The following is a 24,108-nucleotide window of genomic DNA, read 5'->3' on the forward strand; positions in this document are numbered from 1 at the left end:
TTACATTACGTTATGTTGTGTTAGGTGGTTTTTCAGGTCGTAGCTAGAGAGCTGGGTATCTATAAGATGAACAATAAGCCACACACACTGAATACAGGCAGGATACTTGAATGTTTGATTTCACTTCATTTTAAATTAATTTCTGATTTATTTTGACAGAAAATGCCCCTGTCTCCACATGCAGCTGCTAAAATGGTTAAAACATATATTTATATTTTTTCATGACTGTGTCTGAGTCAGATTCAGCCTAGACACAGAAAACTGCAGTGGAAGGTGTCAGTAATGTGTAATACTGCTTGTATGATGTCAATATGACATCAACAGGTCTTTTCTCTGTCTACTTTTGCTGCAAGACGAGTGTGAAAAACTTCTAGATTATGTGACGCAACCGGAATTCTTTAGATGCAGATATAGAAAGGAAGCTCACTGTCGGGGGACGAGGCCAGTGGAGGAGGAAGCTCCTCTGACTACCACTCATGAGGAGGGTCTGGACCTCTGTTAGGAAGCAGTATTTTAGCCACCATCTTTTTAACTTTGCAAAGAGAACTGCCCAAAATGTGTTATGTTTATAACTGATATTGATTTCTCTGGACAAATCTGAAGCCAATTCCCTCAAAAAAATATTGGACCGCATCATCGCATTTATTACAAGAGGCTTTAAAATACCGATTAGATGGAAGGCGATGGTCAGGAAGGAAAAAAAAACTGACAATAATACCTCGCTTTCACATTGATCTTGACACAGCATAGCAGGAAAAGCAAAGGTGTAATTAAAACATTAATGATGCATTCTATTTAGACGAGCCATTTCCAGGCGGCTGGTCTTGTGCGTGTTGCTGGAGACACGTCAAGGAACTGGGCCATCGTTAAGATGATTAGCTACACCTGTGCTTTTCCTGTAAAGCAGGTCAAAGTCAACATTTTTTGCTGTGAAGTTTAGAGGAAACTGTTTCTACAGGGTGGCAGAATATAAAGTTTGTTCTTTACAGTTGCTTAATGACCTACACCCATGGAGCTGCAAGGATTAATCATTATTTGTCAACAATAATGGTAATGTATTTATTGTGTAAGTCGTACAACAAGAGAGTATGACAGTCAAATGTGATTATATGCTGCTTTTGTCTAGTTTGTAAAATTGTACGTTTAATACTTGTGTCATTTGAAGATGTCACCTGAGCCTTGGGGAATTTGTGATGGACATTTAACACTATTTTTTGACTTGATTTAAACCATTCATCAGTTCATTAAACAATAGCAGAAGGTCAATAAATTTAATAATCATCAGTTCCAGCCAGAAGGATATTTGCTTTGCACAAATAAGCTTGAGTTTAGTGTGATGGATGGTTGGATTGTACTCGAAGCATTCTCCAGTGGATCCACTGGGGATCCACCAGTATAGAAGAGAATAAAACCAAACAGAATAGAACAGAATGGCATTATGTTTACAGGATATTGAGTTCATGAGGTTGTGCATCAGGAACAATGGTTGACTAGAGTTGTGAATTATATTTCCCAGCTGCATGGTACTGTTTGTTGTAATTTAGTGTTGAGTATTATGGAAAACCCTTTGGCACTGCTTATGAATCACAGGCTTTTTATGTCCTTGATCCTCTTGTGCTGTTGACCACTGTTTGGTTATGAATATATTGGATCTTGTGAGAACAAGAGAACCGAGCCAGGAAGGAGCGAGTTTGTCTGAATGAGCCTGCCTGTCTCATTGACACTGATGTCAAAAACTTCTAGGATCACATCCAAGCTGAGACAAGTGGTCATTTTGACTTGGCACTGCTCCAAGCTTTGATGTTTCAGCTCTTAAAGATTGTAGATGGAGACAGGAAGGGATATCAAGAGTGTTGCATCTCCATGAGTTGTAGATATTTGTGAACCCAGTAGATGTTTGTGTAGTTATATTTTCTGGTTGACATAGTGTGGTTACAGTTGAATGCATTATCTCAAGAAATTCTTTGTCTTCTTCTTCTCCTTTTACTTCACAAATTTGCCTGTTGTCTCAGTCTTTACTTTTTGCATTGTTCCTGCAATTCCCTGTGGAAAATGTGACTCAGTTTTTGTTATTATGGTCCTACTCTCTGAATCCTGGAGCAGAACTAAGGTCTGTTACAACAGTATCTTCTTTTAAAAGCAAACTAAACACATAACTTTTCTTTGCAAGCTTTTAGTTATGTATTATCATTAATATTCCCTTCTAATAGTAATAATACTTCTCTATCTTGAAGCACATTGAGTCTACAGCTGTTGTATGAAATGTGCTTGAGCTGTTTTCGCTAAACTCGAAAGATATACTCTCTGGTTGCTTCCGTTCATCAGTTGGAATCTGTGGAGAAGACTTTATCTTAAGCAGAATAATATAAATACAGACAGTACGAGCTCCTGTGTTTTCTAAATCAAGGCCAGTGTATGGCACTGTGTTGTGGTGCGGCATGTGGTTACAGGACAGGGAGAGTGGTCTGGTGTGCCAGGGGCATGTGAGGGGCAGCAGAAGCAGGAAGGTGTGGATACAGAGTACTTTTTCCTAGAGCTCCAAACCAAAATAACAATGTTTTTGCACAGCTGGTTTTAACCAGAGAGGAAACCCAAATTGAGGGCCCTTTCTTTAGTTGGTTTCCTTACCCAGAATTCACTTTCAAGATAGATGTGTGCACAGATGGATGGGTGCTTAGATTGATGGGCTAAACAAGTCTTGCTACTGGGCTTAGCCTGTTTCTTGACCTTCTGAATGTGTGTGTTTGTATACGCGGCGTAATTCATGTTTGTGGGATGCGATGCCTTTGAACGCCCCCCCCCCCCCCCCCCCCCCCCCCCCCCCCCCCCCCCCACACACACACACAATTTTGTACACTCTGTGTCACTGAGATAAAGAGGGGTCAGGGCTGGGCCACCCACTCCTCACCACACCCCAAACCCTAAGATGACAACTTGTAACACTCCTCAAAGAACAGTTGGGTTTATTAAGATGTTTTTGTGCAGCTAATGTGTTTATTTTCAGCTCAAAAGTGTTTGATCATTCACTGCTCAGGAGTCAAGAGCCTTGGTCCAATATTTAGTTATTAATAGTTTGAGCCAAACTGTCAAGCACCAGTAGATGGAGCTGGTGTCAGGGCACGCAAGGTTACATGACAAACAACAGAAAGGATCCTTCATAAATAGAATTTAAAAACCCATTTCCACTTATGACTGAAAGTATGAATTATTGTACATAGTCGTCTGCATCACCACACCAAAACACCAGTTTGCACCATCTGTAGGCTATAATGTAAGTCCATAAGTCTTCCCTCTTTGATCCTTCATTTCCAGTCATGTTTCCTTCAAGAGAGCTCCCTTCAACTCTGCAATTTCAGACTGATGAGGAGGGTGTCTATCTAAAACAGTCCTGGCCCATCTGTGTCACAGGCCATATCTATCATTAACTGCATTTTCTTGTTCTCTCTATGGTACGGCCTAAGTCGCCTGCTTCTGCCATCTCCTCAGCACTGCGCTCTCCCTTGATGAGTCACAAAGGTCTTGAAAAAGCCGGTCTTTGGTGACAGTGGCAGAAATGATGGTTCTTGTATAAAGTCAAGAGTTGAGTCATTTTAAAGGAAGAATTTTTGACTCTACCAGACCCAGATCAGTTTGTCACTTGCAGTTGAGTCATAAAGCTATACAGTGACACTGCCAGAGCGTCTTGAAATGATGGCAGCAATAGTCGATATCAGGAAGTAACAACTTAATCCCTGTAGGCTCATCATCACTAAGTGGTGAGTTGCCAAGACTCTGCTCGCTGATGATAAAAATGATGGTGGTGACTCTGTTGGGTGAACACCAGTCAGTAATGAGAAGAGACATGGAGGAGCATTTGGAGGAGATCAGATAATCAGAAGATCCCAGGATGAGTCACACCACAGCCCCTGACAGTGAGTGGGGTTTCTGACAAACACATGTCTGCAACATTGTGTAGATCTCAGTCTCTATAATAATAAGACAGCTGACAGTTTTTCATTTTTCTTCTGAATATTACAAAAAAACCCCACCAGACTTGTGTCACCAGTGTTGCCAGACTTATAAATCAGACATATTACAGATGAGTCTGATTAAGCCTAATATTGTATAGGGTGGGGTGGCTGGGTGGAGGGTGTGGGACAGGGGTGTGTGATGCCCTCATTGACCCTACACAGGCAGACTGATACTGTATACTCTAGCCAGACAAATGCTGCCCATCCCGTCAGCTTGCTAGCAAGGGCAGTGAGGTAGATAATAATTGTCAGCTTGGCTGTGTTGGTGCCAGTGCCAGGGTGGGCTAGGCATGGTGGGTCTGGCTAAGAGGGAGTGGATCACTGTGGGTATCAGGCATCATCTAGAGGACTGAGGGAAAGAAGAGGATGTACACAGACACACTCTCTGAAGCATGACCAGGCTCAGATGACACACACGCGTTTAAAAAAATTTTTGGTGAGAATATGATGAATAGAAATGGTTCTTGATTGTCTCTGTATTCTAAGTTTGGTCTCTGTATTCTTTCAACACAGACAATCATCCAGATGTGAACTCAAACACCAGTGTTTATGAAGACAAGAGGAATGATATGATGAAGAGGCAGAAAGAAGCAGCACTAATAACCCTGCCAGCCTGTCATGACCCTACATAAGACCTCATGCTTGGGTCAAGCTCCTTCTTGGCACACCTGAGCGACATGATAAACATGGCTGAAGTGACCTGAGCCCAACTTGTGAGCAGTTCAAGCTTTTATTGTAAGTCACATGCCTTCATTCTTTTAACTCATTATGGCAAGTCTTTACTGTATTGCCCAGGAATTGTGAACTGGTCACCATGTCGTGCCTTGGAGAAGTTCCTCTTGTGGTTGTTGAGTCTTTAAGGCCTATCAGCTAAAAGAAGAGACGTGTGTAGTTGCATCTCCAACAGATCTGTATCCATGTTTGTATGTGTGTGTCAGACCCCACCTGAGCTCCACACCTGCTCTGGGTTTGTCTCTGGTGTTCAGCGTCAGAGGAAACAAGTTTTTCCATCATCCTGTGTTCACAAGAACATTTATCACTCAGATCAGTCAGAGTTGTGGAGAAAAGGAAAAGTGGTCTGGCACAGGATCTGTTGCTAAGTCCTCTACATTTATGTCACCAAAGTATTTGGTGGCCACTGAAATTGGGACATCCTGTTTAGACTGTGGGAACTGTTGGCAGTTGGTGTAAAATCAACCAACGTTTCAGCTCCTCATTGTGAAACATCTGTGATGCTCTGCTAACATCCTCAATTAAAAAATCACTGGAAATCTAACAATGTGGTGAACATTCACCAATTTCTAAATTTCTGTATATATGACAGCTACCTTTCTGTACCTTATTCTAGTTAATTCAGCTGTGTAAAATTTGTACAGAGAACCCAGGATTTCTTTTATCATCATAATGTACAGATGTTTTTCCCACTCCTCACAGTAATGGAACAATATGTCCAACAATAGCATCTCTGACAAGCCATAAGTAAATTCCCAGTGTAGCTACCGTAGCAGTAATAAGGTGTTAGAGAGAACAGTGTGTCAGCAGTAATAATGAAATGCATCCAAATGGCCCCCTGTGGACATGATAAATAAATTCCAGTTGTCCAAAGGAAAAGGTTCAGCGATGGAAAACACAGGCAATGTACGTCAGGACTTTGACACAGGAAGCAAACCTGGGGACCCTTGTAGTTGGAGGTAATGCTGTAAACGTGTAAGGCAGGAAACTAGTGGTATTATGAGAATGGACACCACCAGAGGCCTGAATATACAGTTTTTCTGTTTTTTATTTTATTTTTCCAAGTGTACCACTTATTATAGTCTGTTGAATCAGAGGACCTCACATACCAATTATGCCACATGAAGCCCTATTCCTGAACTTTCAACACCTCAGTATTTAGTTTCTCACCGCGCTAACTTGGTGTTAGTGAGTAAACAGCCTGTAGATGTAAATGGATTTCTCCCTTGTCATAGTGGAGCTCACTTCCTGTCACTGGCCCCAGGGTGGGAGCACACAATGACGAACACCACCCACATTAGCTCCCCAGCAGGCAGTCAGACCGACAGGCAGGGTGACACAGGGGTCATTTGTTTCTGTCAGAAGCACAGAAATAGTCCCCCAACTCCTCCTGGAGTGGACAAAGCAGCCGTGCATTGGTTGGCCTGGTCAGGGCGGGATGTGCTCTTGTTCTGATTACCTGGCTCTGCAGAGGAAGAACTTTCTCTGAGGACCTATGGAAAAATGCTGCTGTCTGCCAAGTGCCATGATTAGCGCCCCACTTGGTTCCTGGGTCAGCTAGGAGGGCAAAAGTGTCTAGACCAGCCAGGGGATTTCCACAGGCTCTAGCCTGTGCTGTGTTTATTACTGCTTACAGCAGAACCCCAACTCTCAGGGCCCACATTCCACAGTGGATAGTTGTGTGGCATTACACCCTTCAGTGTGTAGAGATGAGACATTTGCTTTACATATGGTTTGAATATTGTATAGATAATTGCCTCAATTTCTCCTTGAGTCATGTTATTTGATGTAAGTGGATCAAGAGATAGGAGGGTGGGAACTGGTGTGTTCATGCTAAATTATAGAACTAGTAAGTAATACTGAAAAATATAATATATTGATTGGTATTTTGAAGTAGAAGGAGCCCTACCCCCGAATGCTGGGATGTTCTAGCTTGCTGCCAGGCCTCTTACAGGGCATTCTGCATTACAAACTCAGTGCTAGTGTTTGCCAGAAAAAGCACAACCAGTTAATGGTTCGGAACTCTGGCTTATCTTGGCCATCAACACAACAAAAGCTATAATTATCTGCAAAATAAACTCACTTCCTTGATTTTTAGACAAATAATGCATTAAACTGTTCCAGATAAACTTTGTTTTCCACTGTGTTGCCAGCCCCTATGGAGGAAAGGCATTCAGGACACCAATAATGAAAGACCATTTCAATGAGCTACTCAGGAAGTTCTTTGCTTCTGTGTTCCAGAGCTTCATAAAATACGAACACCTTATATAACCAATTATTTCTTGAAAACTCTGTTTTGTTCTCTGAAGACAAATTGCCCCTGATGTTTCCCACCTGCCAACAGATTGAGTTTTTATTGTGTATGTCAGCATTGTGTGTCTCCCAAGGCCTTCTTTATATAGGCCCAGACATTATTTTTGGCATTTTTTCTGACATCTACCTCCCACTCTCTCTGGCCCACCTCCATGAGGGCCAAGGAAGCCTGGCACTCGCCTGAAGCTCTCAGCCAGTCCTGGGCAGCTGGGATCTGGGGGAGCTCCCTGCAGTTCTGCAGTGTGCTGGCAGCTCCCATTCTCTTGCCCCCGCCACTCTTAATTCTGCCTTTTTACTTGCAGCCAGCTTCAGAATACAATACAGAGGAGCCCTGTGCTGTGCTGTGAACACAGACACACACCCTTGGGCGTACACACACATCCACACTTTTATAAGCCATTGAAAGAGACAAGACCAAAGGCGGAAAGAGGAGCAGACGCCTCTCAGATGCTGGGCTTGGCTTCATGTGCTGCTTGGCACAGACGGTCGCACACAAGATAACTGTTGTTTATTGTTTATGAAAGGACCCTCTGCCACACTCCATGCTCTCTTCATCTGGAGACTCCTGAAGGGCCACAGCCAAGAACCACAGAGGAAAAGAAAGATAGAACTCACTGTATCTACTGTATGTGTGTAAGTGTGTGCCCCCACGTATTTGTATAAATAAGTATGCCTTTGTGTTTACATGTACAGTGTGTATGTATACTTACTGTACAATCGGGGCGCTATTATTCGTCTGTAGCATCCACATTGTGTGTGTATGTGTGTGTGTTTGCTCAGCTGGAGCTGATTCAGTGAGGAGGGGATGGGAAAGTCATCTTGTTCGACTGATTCTCAGTCACAATAAAGCCATTACAGCGGGTGAGATGTGCCTCTGCTCAGATCTGACAGACGATGTGTTTTCTACTGTTATGCAATACATTTTCCATATTTAAGCTACGTACTGCTCATTAAGTTAAATTAAAGGTGAAAATTCAGAAAAAAACATAAAACTTGGAAGGATATAACACAACCTATCGCTCTCTGACTCACAGATAGACCCTGTGGTTCTATTTGATAGAAATTCTCAAAAAAGACCAGTGTATTTATACATATTTACTCTCACCATAACAAGCCATGAAATATCCAAAAACACAAAACGAGAGAGGAAGTGCGGGCTTACCTGCGTAATTAAGGTGGAGACACAAGATTTATTAAAAGTTACTGAACTGGACAAAGAAGATCATACATTCATAGCTTTCATGTGGCTTCGCTGAGGCTCATTGTTTTTTTGTTTTTTTTTTGTTGTTTTTTTTTTCCCCAAAAAATAAACTGTTTCATTTCGCACATAGTCTAATTAAGTCAAAGGTTTAGACACGCTTTCCCATAACTGACATACAGTAATGTAGAGTACAATGGCTTGGTTCAAGTAATAATTAATTACTAATACTAATTACTTATGTTTAGTGTTACTGTTCTCACTTTCTTCTCATTGAATTCCTGTTGAAGTAACTGTGACGTCAGTGCAGTGATTACAGAGCCTGTTTTTTTCCAAAACAGTTTGAGTCTGCAGATGTTGGGAAAACAAACAGTTAAACTGACAGCAGCATCTTCTGACTATGGAAAAATTACTGCTGGGTTTAACCTTTGATGAGTATGATTAATTCTGTCCTGTTCCTGTTAGCAAAGGAATCTCAGTCAGTGACACTCATTGGTTGTGCTGGGTTAAAAACGTACCATTTTGAAAAGCATTACATGAAATTGTATTTTATGGTTCCACTTTATGAGGCTAAATATATAGGATTTTGTTCTTAGGCAGACTTTCTGCTCTTTCAGGTCTCGGCTCCTCCCCCCAACTCACAGCCATGTGCTGACAGAAACTTGTTGGTCTGTACCAGTTTCTCAGCAGTTACAACCAATAGAAAGAGAAATTCCTTCCTAATGGTGCATGAAAGTAATGATTCACCACTGTATTATTGTTTGAACCCTTGGCGGATCTTTTCCACATTACCTCAACACTGCACCTAAAGAAACCCCTATTCTTTTTATGCAGTTTTATACATTTTTTTTTCTCATGCAGAAATCATGAAAAGATCTACTCCACTCAGTTTCATGTGTCTCTCTCGACCTTTCATCAAAACGTGCAGTTGGTCGGGAAGAAGCTGCAGCTGGGCACTGATCAGGCCTGATGGTGATAGAGGATGAATAGCAGGGAAGCTCTGGTCCTGCTGACGAATGTACCGACAGGGTCACAGCCCCTCCATGCCGCCCCGCAAAAGGAGAGAGAGAGTAAACAGGCGTAATAGGCAGAGACTAGAAGAGACTTGGACTGTGTTCTTGTAAATAATTGCATTCATTGTTCTCTGCCACTGTTGGTTATGGTCACAAGCTGTTTGGTAGGCCCCTGTCTGTCTGGTGCTCCCCATGAGCCCGGTGTCAGCCCCTATGCCCCCGAGGGGAGCAACTTGTGCCAGGGGTGAGGATGCCAGCTCCCTGACCTGGTGGCCCTCGCGTCTGACGTGCCCACGCCAGGAGCAAACGGTCCTCGGGCCAGCTCGGAGACTCAGGGCGTGCTGTGCGCATGCTGCTCCGCTGTTAAATAAAGCTGGTTCAAAGAGCACATTCCTGCCCCCAGCCCAGCAGCGAAATAGCAAACTCTCTTGCTTGTAGTGTCAAAGCACCAGATTGTTTCATTTTATTGCTTTGCCTTTATCTCGGCTGACTCCGGTACAATCTGATTGGATGCAGCATGTTATTAGCCCCTGTTTTTGGCTGTGGAAACAGCAGATGGCCTATTTGGACCAGATTACCTGTACTCCTTATCTTAAGTGAAGAATTCGTTCCAAGTGCTCAGATGTTTCAAGAAAGCTGCTTGTCCACATTATGAATGTGGTGCAATACAGTTGAGCTTATCTGGAAGTTAACACCCACTTAGACTGTGAATCTGTAGTAGGCAGCTGGGGAAAAAAACACCTCTGAGTTCACTTTGCATAGTGTACTATGATCCAAACAGATAATGACATACAGTATGTTCATCACTACAATTACAACAGAAAAAGGCAATGTGGAATGTGTCACCAAAGATTTCCCTAGTTCAGCAAGAGCTACAGGAATTAGTTCATTTCTTTCTGTTTGCCTTTGAAACTCCTTAGAGGAAGTCAGAGGCTCCCAGACAGATGCTGCAAAATTGATTGTAAAACAAGAGGAATTTATGAAAAAAAAAAAAAGGAAGTCAGGAAGTCTTGCCTTGAGATTCACTTTTTCTCTCAATCTCTCCCTCTGGCTTTCTCTTTTCTCTTTTCTTACGCAACTGAAGTGTCAGCTGGAAACCTCCATGCATTATTGCTCCCAAAGCAAAGTTTGCAGAAACAAGCGTGGGAACTAGTTTGGCCCAACACAGCATCATCTGCAGCCTGTAATGATTGAACCTCAATGACATCATGAGTGTTTGAGTGTGGGGCTCTGGTAACTGTGCTGTGCATCTCCTCAAAATACCAGTGGCTAAGTGGAACACACAAGCTGAGCTCGACAATGGAAGTCAGATGCTCTCTGGCTCTTTCTTGCCGTCTAAAGTCGGCCCTTTCCTCTCTCCATCCACTGATAGGTTTGGGAGCCTCCAAATGAGGGGGCCTCCTCCACCAGTGCCATGTCTGACTTTACTGTATGGTAAATGTCAGCAAATAAATGCCGGTCTTGGTAACAAAGCGGAATTGGATCTAATCTGCCCCAGGCCGCTGTGTTTGATCTCTACCCCTTTCAATACAGCGATCCACTTCTTCAGTGAACAGCACACTCAGGATGTTGTGGTATTTTGTCATATAATAATCTGACGTCACAGTGGAGGAAAACTGTTTTCATATGTTGCTTGACATTATGAAACTCTTAGCTCATGTATTCATACATTGATTCGTATCCTTATTACCGCTTGTAGTTTTTTTCTTTTTTCTTTTTTTAATTAAAAACTGGTAACCAGTTTTGTATAATGTTTGTTTCTTTTGGTTTTCATATTGTATACATTATCCTGCTGAGTACTTGCATCTGTGGTGCATTCCTGTATTGCAAAGAGAATTGCAATTTCTAACCCAGCAGCTGAAATTTGATACAATGCCTGGATTTAATGGAGGCTTCTTATGGCTTGCCAGATCATCCTGTTGTGAATAACGTGTTGTTAATTGCAAGAATAATTGTAGGTGGGGAATGTTTTATCAGGTCTGACTGAGGTCGATCATTCTGCCACAATGGAGCAGAGATCAAAGACAGGAGGGAACAAAAACTTCTGGGCCTACAGGTAGTATCACAGTTAAACTGGAAGTATGAAACAGCCACCCACACACATGCACTTTCCCAGCTAGTGTGGGATAATCCCTAAAGATGTGAAACTCAAACCGTGTTGTGTGGTTTTGATCATGTGTTTGGCCTCAGTTGGTGGATGAGTGCTAAGAAAGCAAAGGAAAAATGACTTTATTGTGTCATTATACTTGCTCTAAGTGTGGTAACATTAAAATACAACATACTAATATTGCTGTCAGTTCTAGTAATTGTTTGAAAATCTGTCTTGTTATAAAGAAAAGACATTGCTCAGCACCGAGCTGATAAATGTTTAAGACATTATTTTCATTGTTGCACGCAATTAATTTTGTGCTTACATCAGACATTCCAGCAACTCACTGGAAGGCGTGAGCTGTTATGTTCTTCACTTCCTTTAAAAAGCCAACACTGCTCTGCTGTGGCAATGCCATCAGAAAAAACAAAACAAAACAAAGACAGATGCAGCTCGAAATTACTGAGAGACAGCGAGTGAGACAGAGACTGAACAATCTCCTAAATTTATGACAATAATACATAATTGCAATGTATTTGGATCCATATCTGCATCGGAATACAGATACACAAGTATTGGACTGTCTTTATCCTTGAACACCAGTTCATGAGAATTGTTTTTTTTTTTAATGTTCAAAAATGTCTTCCAATGTGTTTCAGTTTGTTTTCTTTGTACAATTTATGAAAGAAAAGTTAGAGAGCCGATATTACTCCTACTAGTCCTCTTCCTTTTTAAAATGCAGGACAATCACAAACAGTGGGCGTGCAGCGCTGCCGATGCCTCAGCAGCTGTTACATGCAATAACATGAGCAGAAAGGTACGTGTCATGGCAATCAGTGCCCGCTTTTTAGCTTTCATTTGACATGTGGAACACAAACGTAACAGTACAACAGGTCCTTCCAAATGTTTAGAGTTGTAAAAGACAGCTTTAAATGCTGTGTGTCTCCTTGATATACTGATCAACACTGTGGCCATACTGAAATCCATCCATCCATTGACTTACTCCCCAAAAGTGTAAATTTGGGTACTTCTAGAATATCTAGTGAACAGCTTGCAGCAGTATTGCAAGTACCTCCTTTCATCATTTAGTGTTTTCATAGCTATGTCTCATGCCATTTAGGAGTCTGTCCTAAAAACCCAGCCAGCAAAACACTAACTAAGCTAGAATGCTGCTTCTTTTTAAGTTAAGCCAGAAAGACAAAGAAGGTAATGTCATTTCACATGTGCGACATAGGAAACAAACCACACATTAAGCCAGAGGAAGACAAAGAAAATGAGCGGCTGTTTTAGATTAACACTGAAAAATCATTAAAAAGTTAGAAGTTATTAGCGGTTTCATTGTGCCAAGTATGATTAGTTGTTTCTTTTCTATATGAGATGAGGGAATCCAGCAGACCTTTTCTCTCTGCCTCCCTCACAGACCTCCATCCCACCTCATGACATTTACTGGAGTGGTTTCCTCAACCTTTTCTGAAATTCATGATCTTATTGTACATTCTCTTATAGAATTGGCCTCATTCTTTACAAGGCAAATTTTACAGATTAGTAATGAAGCCATACAATATTTTAATTAATATCATGCACCACTCATTTTTCTTTTGTCTAGAACTACAAGACTACAACTCGCTGTCATCCTGACAAGATATGATGAGTGTACTCAAAATAAATGTGAATGTAGAAGTATACGAAGTTTATTTGGTGATTCAAATATGTCATCCTTAAAAGCAGAAGAAAAATGTCAGTGCAGCACATGTTCGAAATGCTATGCTTTTCTGTACTTCCTTCCTCACGATGCATAATCTTGTTCCTCCCTTTCACATCCGTTTGCTCCCTTCCACTGGAACCAGAAAATCAATCTGCAGCGTATACATTGTCAAACAATGATGTAGACCCCAGTCTACCCCATCCAAGGGGCCAGACGTGATTGAGTCAAGATCTGGTCTGGGCTGTTTGAAAATACGGTCTCAATTACTCAGTGCATGGCTCCCACAACCTCTAGCTTTACACACACATGAGCACACATGCATACACTCACATCCCCATTTTACCAGTTAAATTAAAGTCAGATTACTATCAGTGCATCCCAAATGTGATTTTCAGTAAATAGAGCTCTGCTTCCTCATCCAGTCTGTTCACATCCCCCACTGGGAGGCCCCTTCAGAAGCCTGCTTCGCTCTTTCCATGCTACGTGCTAAGTGACCAGGCCCGCTGGAGGTGAGGTGAGGTGGATGGAGATGGCGACGCATGGCAGTCATATGTGTCTGAGGCCACTAAGAGAGTCTGATGTGGGAACCATTAGCGCACAACGTCAGTAGAAGCATGGAGGCACACATGGGGTGTGCGGCTTGAACAAATAAGGCCCTCTGTGTTTTGGAGTGAATACCCCTGCTGCCTTATTACGAGTTTGAAGTGTGGTTTGCTGGCGATGACATCAATGACAAACAGAGCGCTCTGGTTTCCTCTTCAGGGATGGAAACTGCTGCTTTGAACTTCAACAACTTATCCATTCATTCCTTATGGATGTAGACACTAGGAACTCAGTCCTGCTTAATCTGTATGACAACCAAGATGCTTTGAGTAAATGCAAGTCTATTAAAATGCTTCAGAATAATACAAATAAAAATATTCTTTGGTTATTTAGTTTGTATTGGCATATAACTAGAATTGGCAATTCCACACAAAGGTTCACATGACTATACTGTAAGAGTGTTTTTCTTGTTCATTGTTTTAATGAAAAGGATTACACACTATTCTGCTCCACCTCATGACATTCTACACATCTGGTTTCGTGCTATTAAAAAGCATTACTTAATGATTTAAGTGTAGTCGGAAAAATTTGGCTACTAATATGAGGTATTCCAGCGATTTAGCACTGCACATCCATAAAGTTGAGGGACTCACAACAGACACTTTGAATCTCTCTGGAAAGGGTCAAGAAACCACACATCAGTCTCATGCCAAGAGAGTTGAGATAAACCTTACGACTTCTTCTACTGTTTTAAACTTTAGAATATCATAGACACAGACATTGACGTGCCAAAAGTATTTCATTAAAGTGCATGAATTGGGGTTATTGCACATAGACTACAGAATTTTGACAGCATGTGCCAAATGCTTCTAACTTTGGGACGCCAGTGTCACAAACCTTTTACTGCTCACTTGGAGCTGATAATTCCCTCAAATTATAGCTGACTTTTTTAGCTCAAAGACAATGTCATCCAATCATTCAGTTTCTCCTCTTACATAATCCTCCTCAGGATCACAGGGATCTGTAGCATGTCCTAGCATGACAGGTGTGGTAACATTGAATCTCAAATCCACCGAAGTGACTGAAGTTTCAGAAGAAACCTGTAAACTCACTCACTCCTAAACCACTTTGCAGATGGCCAACTCTCATCTCATACTCAGAGTTATATTATCACAGAGACAAAAACATTGAATAGCTGCTGGCTAGATGCTTTCTGGACCTCACCCTTAGTCTTTCCTACACCTTGTTGCGGGGACCTGGCCATGCTATGTTAGTGTAACCAATGATGCATATTCCATATGCAGCCTTTGACTTATTTCCTCCTAATTTACTAAGCCAGTATGAGCTGGGACACAAAAATGTTTTCAGTACCAACATATATGTAAAAGTAATAGACTGATGTTTTTGGAAACACACCAAGCCTTAGGTGAGAAGATTGAACCTGTGTGTGAAGTATTGGAGCCTGGAGGTGATTACCTTAGCATAAAGCCTTGACCCAGAGGAGCTTGTATTTGTCTGTTCAAAGTTCAATAATACACCAACATGCACCTCTAAAGGCTACTAATTAAGACATTGTGTCTGATTTGTTTAATCTATATAGAAAGAGAAATGTGAAAACAACAAGTTGTGGTTTTAGGGAAGTTGCCGGTGCGACAAGCAGCTGGGCACAGTGACTTCCTGGAGTTGCGACTTCACTCTGAGGTAGCCAGGCAACCAGCAGAGACTCCAGGAAGGATGGGATAAACAAATGAGATGCAACATGTCATTGACTGAGCGTTAGAGGTGTTGGTGGGCTAATTACCTGATCGCTGTAGCTTCAAATTTAACATACAGACACTGTATCAACCTTCTCATGTAACTATGGGCAAAGAGTTTGAATATGTTATATATGAGTTATATATGAATAACTGTTGCTGCAATCACTTTAATAAATTATTTCATTACATTGAAGGCAACTGGAAATGAAATAGTAAACCTGTTGTTATATAACTCCTTGTTTTGTCTGTAGTCATATAGTGCTGTATATAGTGCTCAGTACAATTCAGTGTGTGACTACAGTCTACTGGTACACTGCACTGTCTTATGCAAGCAGCTCCAGTGTTCAAAGGCTGCTGAGTGCCCTCTCCTGCTTTGTCAGGCTCACACAAGGGTTTATCAAGTGTAGGGTGGGAAGGCATGACGCTGGAGGACTTTGGAAGTGTGTGCTTGTGTGTGTATGCAGCAGGTTTGCCTCTATGTGTGTGTATTGGTGTGTGTGTGTGTGTAAGATGTCCCTGCATCTCAGTGAGCATGCTTGTGTTTGCATATGATTGCATATGCGCACTTGTGCTCCTATGTGCGTGCACGCGTGTGTTTTCTTCTGTTTTCTCGCTCAGGGACTTTGTCCTCTGAAAGGTGTGCCAGCCAGTCAGCTGAGAGAGAGGAAGACAAGATCTGAAGCAGGCCACAGAACTGGGACAAAGATGAGAGAGAGAAAACAAGGGAGAGTGTGAGAGAATGAAAAGGAGACAGAGGGAGAGAGAGAGAGAAAGGGAGATAGGGGCGAACGCAGAAAAGTGGCGCCGGACTGCGGAGTGTGTTCCTTTGAACCACGTTCCAGATGTTTGTGCATTGCAAATATTGCAAACATAACATTTCAGGTACAAGCAGGATTATGCTAACATTTAGCACTGAGTCAGTGAGTAATGCCCAGGTAACTTTCATTCACCATCTCTTTGATGTTGATCACTACTCCAGTGACCTAGTGATTGATTATTCAGCTTACTCATAATAAAGTCTGGGTAATTAGAAAAATTAGTATGTTGTGTAGTGTAGTGTATTCTTGAAGAATCAAGGTAAATTCAGATGACATGATTAGGTGTACTGTATTTTCTGATTGTGTGACCATGACAGCAGATAGACAAGTGACTGACAGATGGACTAGCGGCCCTGCCACCCACGCTGTTGACAAGGCAGGGTGCCTGATGACGTTGCCATTCGGTGAAGTACAAACAGTAACGGCACTGACTGACCCGAGCACTCTTTGAACTCCAGATGAATTGCGGGTCTATCAGCAGCTGTTCAGAATGACCTTACCCCACAAAAATCAATCAGCACAAACATGCTGGGAAGGCTGGGGTAGTGGAGAGGTAAAAAGGGGAAGTAGGTGTGTGTGTGTGTGTGTGTGTGTTTATCTCTGGCTGCACAAATTTATGTGTGGGTTGGTGCAATGTGTTATGTACAGTGGTGATGCAGGAAAAACATGGATCTTTCCAGAAAGTCTTTTGATGTTTTTTGTCATATTGTCATAGTTCGCCATCGTCCTCCTGTTGCTTTCAAAGCTGTTTTTTCCACTGACCCAAGTTCATCAGATTGGACTACTGGACTTAAACCAATGGAAAACTCTCCCACAAACCAGTCTAACACACACACACACACACACACACACACACACACACACACACGCACGCACACACACAGCAAGTGTCAATGTGTTCTTTTCAATGATTGAAAGGTGCCATTGTACTTGTTAACCTCTCACTTCCATCCTCGTACATGAAGCTCAATACAGGACAGTAGAAGAGAGGATGGTTTAGGAAGCATTAGCACATTGAGTATAGCACTCCACTTGTCTGCCTGGTTACCACACCCATCTGGGCACTGGGCAGGACACACTGATTGACTGACTGGCCGTCTGGCTGTCTGGCTGGCTGGCATTATTACCTCAGTTGGCAAAGCTGCCCTTTCTAGCCCCACTAAAGTTTTGAGTTTTTTTTTTTTTTCATGCCCGTCTCTCCCTTTTTGCCATTTTGTGTGTCTGCCTGCCTGTTGCCCCAGTGCATGCAAATGTGGGCCGAGGTATGCGTTGGTTATCTCCTTCTGGAAAAGCAGTGCCCTTGTTGCTTCATATAGCCCAGCTCTAGTGACCGGCCATTGATAAGGCTAATGTCTCCCGATAGCTACCACGCTTTCAAGTCCCGTCACAAAACAGCCGGCTCCCTTTTATGTTGTTTTCCCAAGCCAAGGACAGACAGGCCTCCCTACAGGACCGAGCTGGCTAATCAGTAATCGCTAACTTGCTGAGCCCAGCAGTCCCCTTCAGATGGGCTGCTTTTTACCCCTTCTTCTTCTTCATCATCTTCTTCCTTTGCTTCTTCTACCTTTCCTCCTACTCCCTCTTCTACACTTTATTCTTCTTTTTCCTTTCCTTCCTCTCAGAGTCAAGCTTTTGATGATGACGCTTTTCTTCTGCATTGTAGGTAAAATGGGATGGACCTAAGTGTCTTTCTTTTTTGTCCTTTGTTTCTGTGTCTTTCTTCCTTTCTCTACTTGCTTCTATTCTACTTGTTCCCTCTGAGCCCCCCTCCCTTATTCAGAATTGTTTCTTTGCTCATCCTCGCTCCCTTCTTTCATGCCCAGCCACAGAACAAATGCCACCTCCTTAGCCTGCTAATGAATTAAAATACAGAAGGGGGGATCAGGAGGTCTGGGGCCGTAACTGTGCCACAGACACATGGCGTTATATTAAAACATTAGTACCACTATATGACTTCATTTAGGATTTGCCAAAGAAAATTGATTAGGTGACAGAGATGGAACAAAAGAGGAATCATCCTTGGCCACCCTGACTGGGCTTCTCCTTTCAGAGCCAACAACAGCAGTTCCTCTCCAAACTTTTGCTAAGAAGGAATCAGGCCATGTTTGGCCCCTTGTTCAACCCCACCCCCCACACACACGCACACACACACACACACACACACACACACACACACACACAGTTTTACAGTCTGTACAGTCAATCCAATTATTACACAACTGTTCAAAAGTTTTAGAACTTCTGTGTTTTCCCACTTTTTATTAAGATTTCAGCAGTTCGATACCAGTGAATAACCCTAAATCATTCAAAAGTATAAAGTGCTTAAAGTAAAAAAAAAAATTCAAAAAAAGATAGAATTTAAAAAAAGTTTAGGTTATCAAAAACCTTGTTCAGGGATTAAGAAATTGGTCAGGGGTTCATCCTACAGATAATGAGCCAAAACACAGAACCAGACAGAACCAGCTGAGGCTTCACATGATGGAGGAGCAGCACAGTCTCCAGACTTAAACCCCATGGACCCCATGGTTTGGGATGAACTGGATAGAATAATATAGAATGAGTCAGAAAATTAGAGTTTATTTCAACAAGAGGATCCCATGATTCCTTCTTTTTAAAACTCTCCAATTGATGATTTTCTTTTCTATGCTTTAATTTGAAAAACACTGAATCATTGAATTATGTTAATTTGAATAACAGCTGGAAAAGCTGAAGTGTTCGAAAACTTTTGTGTATCTGGTTAGCCACATAGTTTGTCCTGCACCAAACACTGCAGACATTCATTATGTGTTAGCATTTAAATGTATTTCCAGTTCAGATCGACAGCAAAGTTTTTTTGTTTTTGTTTTGCTTTGTTTTTTGACTGACAAGGAGTTATTGAATGTACTTGATTCAAATTTCACCTCTTCCCTCTCTTACTCCCTTAAACATGAGTTGCAGCTCAAAAAAAAAAAAGTTGTTGTTGCAGAGCTATGGAGGCAGTCCTGTGTTTGTAGTCAGTGGCTGAAGCAAACTGCAAGTCAGCAGCTGGGCAAAGGGCTTCACAACAATGACAAACGTCACTTGTTTACAAAAGTTAAGATTTGTGTTAAAGCTCTTAATGTGTATCTCATCCCCTCCAGACGTGCTGTAATACTCAGCATGAAATAATAATTCATGTCTGAGATGGTTTTTCCCATTTAAAAAAAGGTTTTATAATTTAGTTAAAAACGTGCATCTACTCCATCTCCCACAACCAGAAATCCAGAATCTGTGACTGTCCAAATGTTCTTCACTTCCAAAGACAGAAGTTGTGTCATATTGAAAAGTCCATTCTCAGTGTATGTGAGTTGGAGGCTTTCACATCACACTTTAGTAAGATGCAAACTGACCCATGATTGTCTGCTAAGCTCGTTACTCAGTTGCTTGTAGGTACGTCTGCACGGAAACTCCTCATCCTTCAGCAGATGAATGTAACAGCTCCTCAGATACATCAGTGACCGTCAGACATCCATGTGAAATAACAATAAGCAATACCCATGTTTGAGTGGAGGGAGACTTTAAATTTTAAAAAATGAAGGATAATTTTTCATTTTTCTCTTAACACAGCACAGAGAGTCACATCTTTATTGAGTGAGGCTAGCATGGCCAAGAACAGTGCCAGATGTGCTTGATCCATACGCACTTCAACGTAGAACATGCATTGTGTGATACGGCAATCCATGATTTATTATTTCTTTATAATGACTGAACTGCTAAATTCCTGTTAAAATGAATATAAAAATAATTTCCTAGTGTCTTCAGATTCTCTCTTGGTCTTTACAAGCCAGTGTCCAATGACTGAGCATCCCTCGTATTCGACCTCTGTGCTCCCAGCAATTACTACAGCGATATAATTGCTATTGTTTTGTAGTATCTATGTTATAAGTTTATGCTACACTATAAATCTCAAAACAGAATCTTGCTTGTTAATGTGTTATATGACTGGACCAGAAAAGATATCCACTACTTACTATTACAGAGGTATGAAATTTACACATGACGAACTGTATATCTCCTCAGCAGTGAGGGTTCGCAAGTTGACCCCACTGCTAACCCACAAACTAGTTCACCAGCTGGCCCAGATGCATTGTGGGTAAAGGAAGTTACCTCAGTGATGAGGAACGTGCTATCAGTTCTGTCCAGGACATGCTTCATACAGTAATGTCACCCAGCAGCATGACTGGGAGATAAAGGTGGTGTAGTGGTCACACAGACAGGACAATGGACAGTGTGCAGAGCGAAGGAAAGCAACAGCAGTGCAGCAGTGTAACTCACTTTTTCTTTTTCACACACACACACACACACACACACACACACACACACACACACACACACACACACACACACACACTCTTTATTTGTTTTGTTTATGTGAAGTGATGGCGAAGATACAACAGGTGTTCTTGCAAATGTTTGAGTTTAGCTTCTTGATACCACTTTGTGCAGAGAAATACTGTTGCTTACAATTACTGTGAGTGACCATGTTATTTTGTGTGCTGGGACTTTATGGCGCTACTCATGTGTTCATCAACATCAGTGTTCCCACTTCTCACACACAATCCATGGCAGAGCAAGTACCCAGTTCAAAGAATGATAAGATGCCTCACGGGGGTCAGGACCCACCAAGGTGATGCTAAATCTGAGGGGTCATAAGATGATTTTCTGACTTTTATATGTGCTGTGTGCCTTTGAATTGCTTCATAATTTTCCTCCTAAGAGATATTTAAACTCTGAAGAGTAAGTTGATGTGGAAGCAACAACATGTAAGACCTAAGTCTCACATCCGCAAGACTAACCTGTGATTCAAGCCTCAGAGACAGAATCACATTAACATGTCCCAGACATTGTTTGTGTTACTAAGAGCATGTTTTACATTGAAAGTTAAGGACATCCATGTTCTTTAATAGTCAGTTAGTTTTAGAGGGGGACACATTCCACCCTGCCATCATTCTGTGCCTGCCCCCTCCTTCACTGCTGAGTAACCAGACCCAGATGGTACCTGGTACAGAAACCAGCAGCTTGTTATTCGCCTTCAGTGAGTCAGATGCTGCAATCAGTAGCCAGGAAGTGCAGCAGTGAGGTGTGGGCCTTGATGAGTCCATACTGCAGGGAACTAAGGCCTGAAAGGTACGACAGAAAGGGGGGGTGGGGGTGGGGTGTATCTCAATTAAACAGTAGTTTCACTGGAGTCTCAATGCACTTTATTAATAGAAACCTGATCATATTGTAGCAGTTTTGTGTCAGTGTGGATTGTTAGACACGTTTTTCCCACATAATATGTGAGTGTGAGAAGAGTGTGTGTGGGCGGAGATCAGGGAACATCCCAGTCTCTCTGTCATGCGTTAGAATTCAGCAAGTCCATATCCGGCCTGGTCACTGATACTGTTGAGGCACTGCTTTTCAGCCATTAGTATTATTTTACATGGTTGATCACAGTGCCATACTGTCCCAGCTAGGACGGAGAGGGAACGACTGTGAGTGAGAGTGTCTACGCATGTGTGTGCACGTGTTTATGTAGCTGTGTGTATGGATTAAAAAAAGAAGTTAAGGGAAAGACGTGTGGTGTTATCCGTGTTGTGGGTAGGTGGCAGACAGTCTGTGCATGAAGACGGATGGGAACATCAGGCTTTGGGAAGTAGGAATGTCAGTCAGACAGACATTAAAGACATATGATATGAAACCCCACTGTGCCTCACCCTTCTCCCCACCTGCCCTCGTGATATTAACTGTGGCCCTGCCAGGACCCCACATTCCCGAGAACTCTCAAGTAAAGAAACACCAGGAACAGGCATGTTATCCATAAAATACATGTTCACAGATGACTAGCTGCTCTTGCTTTTTCAAAATTTCACACAACTCTTTTTATAGGCTTACTGGACGGGAAGGTTTCAGTGATTCTTGACACAGACATGTTTAACTCTCAGGTAATGTAATCTCAAGTAAAAAAAGAATTGATGACTTAAATCTCAACTGTCAGAATTACAGAAACTGTTTCCTACCAATGCTGGTTACCAGATATATCAGGTCTGAAACAGAGAAAAAGGTTTAGGTTTTTTTTTTTTCTTTTTTTTTTTTTTTAATCATTTTGAAGTCATCACGTTCCTGCTATAAAGCACTTTATTCTCACTGATAAGTGCCCACCTTTCCCTGCCGTAGCTGATGTGAAGCGGTCATGCCTCTGCAAACACTGATGTGAAATAGAGCCAACGGAAATAACACCAGCCGTTTCTCCACTCTTCTCCTCTCTCCACCCCAACTGATAAGATTAGGCCACTGTGGCCTGTATCAACTCTGCTCCTAATTGTTAAGCTCCAGCCATGTGCTCTGCAGGACCTAATTAAGTTTTTTTTATATAAAAGATGAGGCATTTTTAACACATGCATGACTGAAGTTTGAGACAAAACCTGTCCTGTGTGTTTTCACGATGTGTTGCTTCTACTTCATGTTGATTTGAACCCATCCTACACATGTCAGAGGTTTGAAAGTGCCAGGGACTCCACCCTAAAGCTGAGTTTTAAAATAGTTGAGTTGTTGACTCTTAAGTCTTGGTTTCTTTTTCTACATGAGCATTTTTATCTGTCCTCAAGAAACATTATCTCATAAATTCCCTTTACACATTTCCTGTCCATCATGCATAAACAATTTCAAATGAATGAAAATCCAGTCTCATGTTGAGTAATTTCACACAGAACGAAGCATGTAGTAAATTTCCCCACCTACTTTGTTATGCTTTAGCCCCCAGCATTTTCATTGGTAGCAGCAGCCTCTGATACTCTGTAGGTTTCTTTTCATAAAGTTGAGAATTTGCACAATTGAGGATTGTATCCAAGGTATGTAAACAGAAGATCATGTCTTTTTATTTAAACCATAAAGTTTAAGGAGAGTGGAGTTTTGCTCTTAAATGCCCAGAAAGTGAAAACACAAGGTGCAACCTGACAGTAACCAGGACATGAAAGTATGTACAGTAATTTAAAGTCAAAGAACAGGTGAAAGAAACCAAAGCTACAGATCAGATGTCATGCTCTAGTTCTTACTGTGTAAAGTCGTGGGAATGCTTTGTGTGTGGAAAAGCAGGGGCATTTTTCTTTTGATTAAACTGATGTGATCTCAGTGTTCACATAGGGTGCTGTATGTGAAGTTCCCATGTTTTAAACCTTTATTTATACATATATATTGTCTTTCTCTCTGCCCCATTGTCCACATGATAAGACTTAAGATAATATTTCTCTGAGTTTTTTCCTGTTTTGAATTTGGTGATTTTAACAATTTAACACATTGACACCTTGGTATAAACCTCATCCTGGACTCTGCTCTGTGGTGTTGTTTAGTTGGCTGGAGGATCTGTGGTTAGCATGTTCACAGTTGGCACACATGCATACTCACACTCACACACAATTCAAAAACACGAAGAACTCACAAAACAGAAACAATAAAAGTGTGGACTGTTTGAGAGTATGTGACATAATTTTCATTTTAATTCTTACGATGCCATTTGTATGCTATTGATAAAATTTTTTTTTTTTTTTTTTTTTTTAAAAGCCCTGATTTTTACACATGCTTACACCTCAACAAACTCACAGCAACAGGATTATTATTTAATTATAGCCTATAAATCATTAATTATTAAATCATCTTAAGGCATATAAAGTATGATTCCAGAAACCTAACTTACTCCATCCCGTATCTGTGGTGTAAGTGTGACTGATAGAGCAGCTGTTTCCTGGGGGCTGCACCACTGTCTGCTGCCGGTGGCTGTGCTGCACTTGTCCCTGTCCAGCTGCCTGCCCTGCTCTGCTTTTTTTTCTCTTCTGCAGTAACATGTATCTCTCATGGAGGGCGCTAGTCAGACTGGCTGGCTCCCACCACTACAAGGCACACAGGGAAGTAGTAGTTAGAGCCTCCAGCTGCTGCT

At 41.8% G+C, this 24,108-nt stretch overlaps 1 protein-coding gene across 1 annotated transcript in view; it reads left to right on the plus strand.

Moving 5' to 3' along the window:
- Nucleotides 1–254: 254 nt before the first annotated feature.
- ccnd2a (cyclin D2, a) overlaps nt 255–24,108 on the plus strand; it is a 94,462-nt gene continuing 70,608 nt past the window's right edge. Inside the window, exons 1-2 of the mRNA XM_071458248.1 lie at nt 255–1,050; nt 4,524–4,745. The gene's annotated coding sequence lies outside the window, so the exon portion shown is untranslated. The remainder of the gene's footprint in view (nt 1,051–4,523; nt 4,746–24,108) is intronic.

The sequence above is a fragment of the Trachinotus anak genome, unplaced genomic scaffold, assembly GCF_046630095.1.
Source record: "Trachinotus anak isolate AG129_WGS33_773 ecotype Australia unplaced genomic scaffold, CSIRO_AGI_Tana_v1 ptg000002l, whole genome shotgun sequence".
NCBI classification, from domain to species: domain Eukaryota; kingdom Metazoa; phylum Chordata; class Actinopteri; order Carangiformes; family Carangidae; genus Trachinotus; species Trachinotus anak.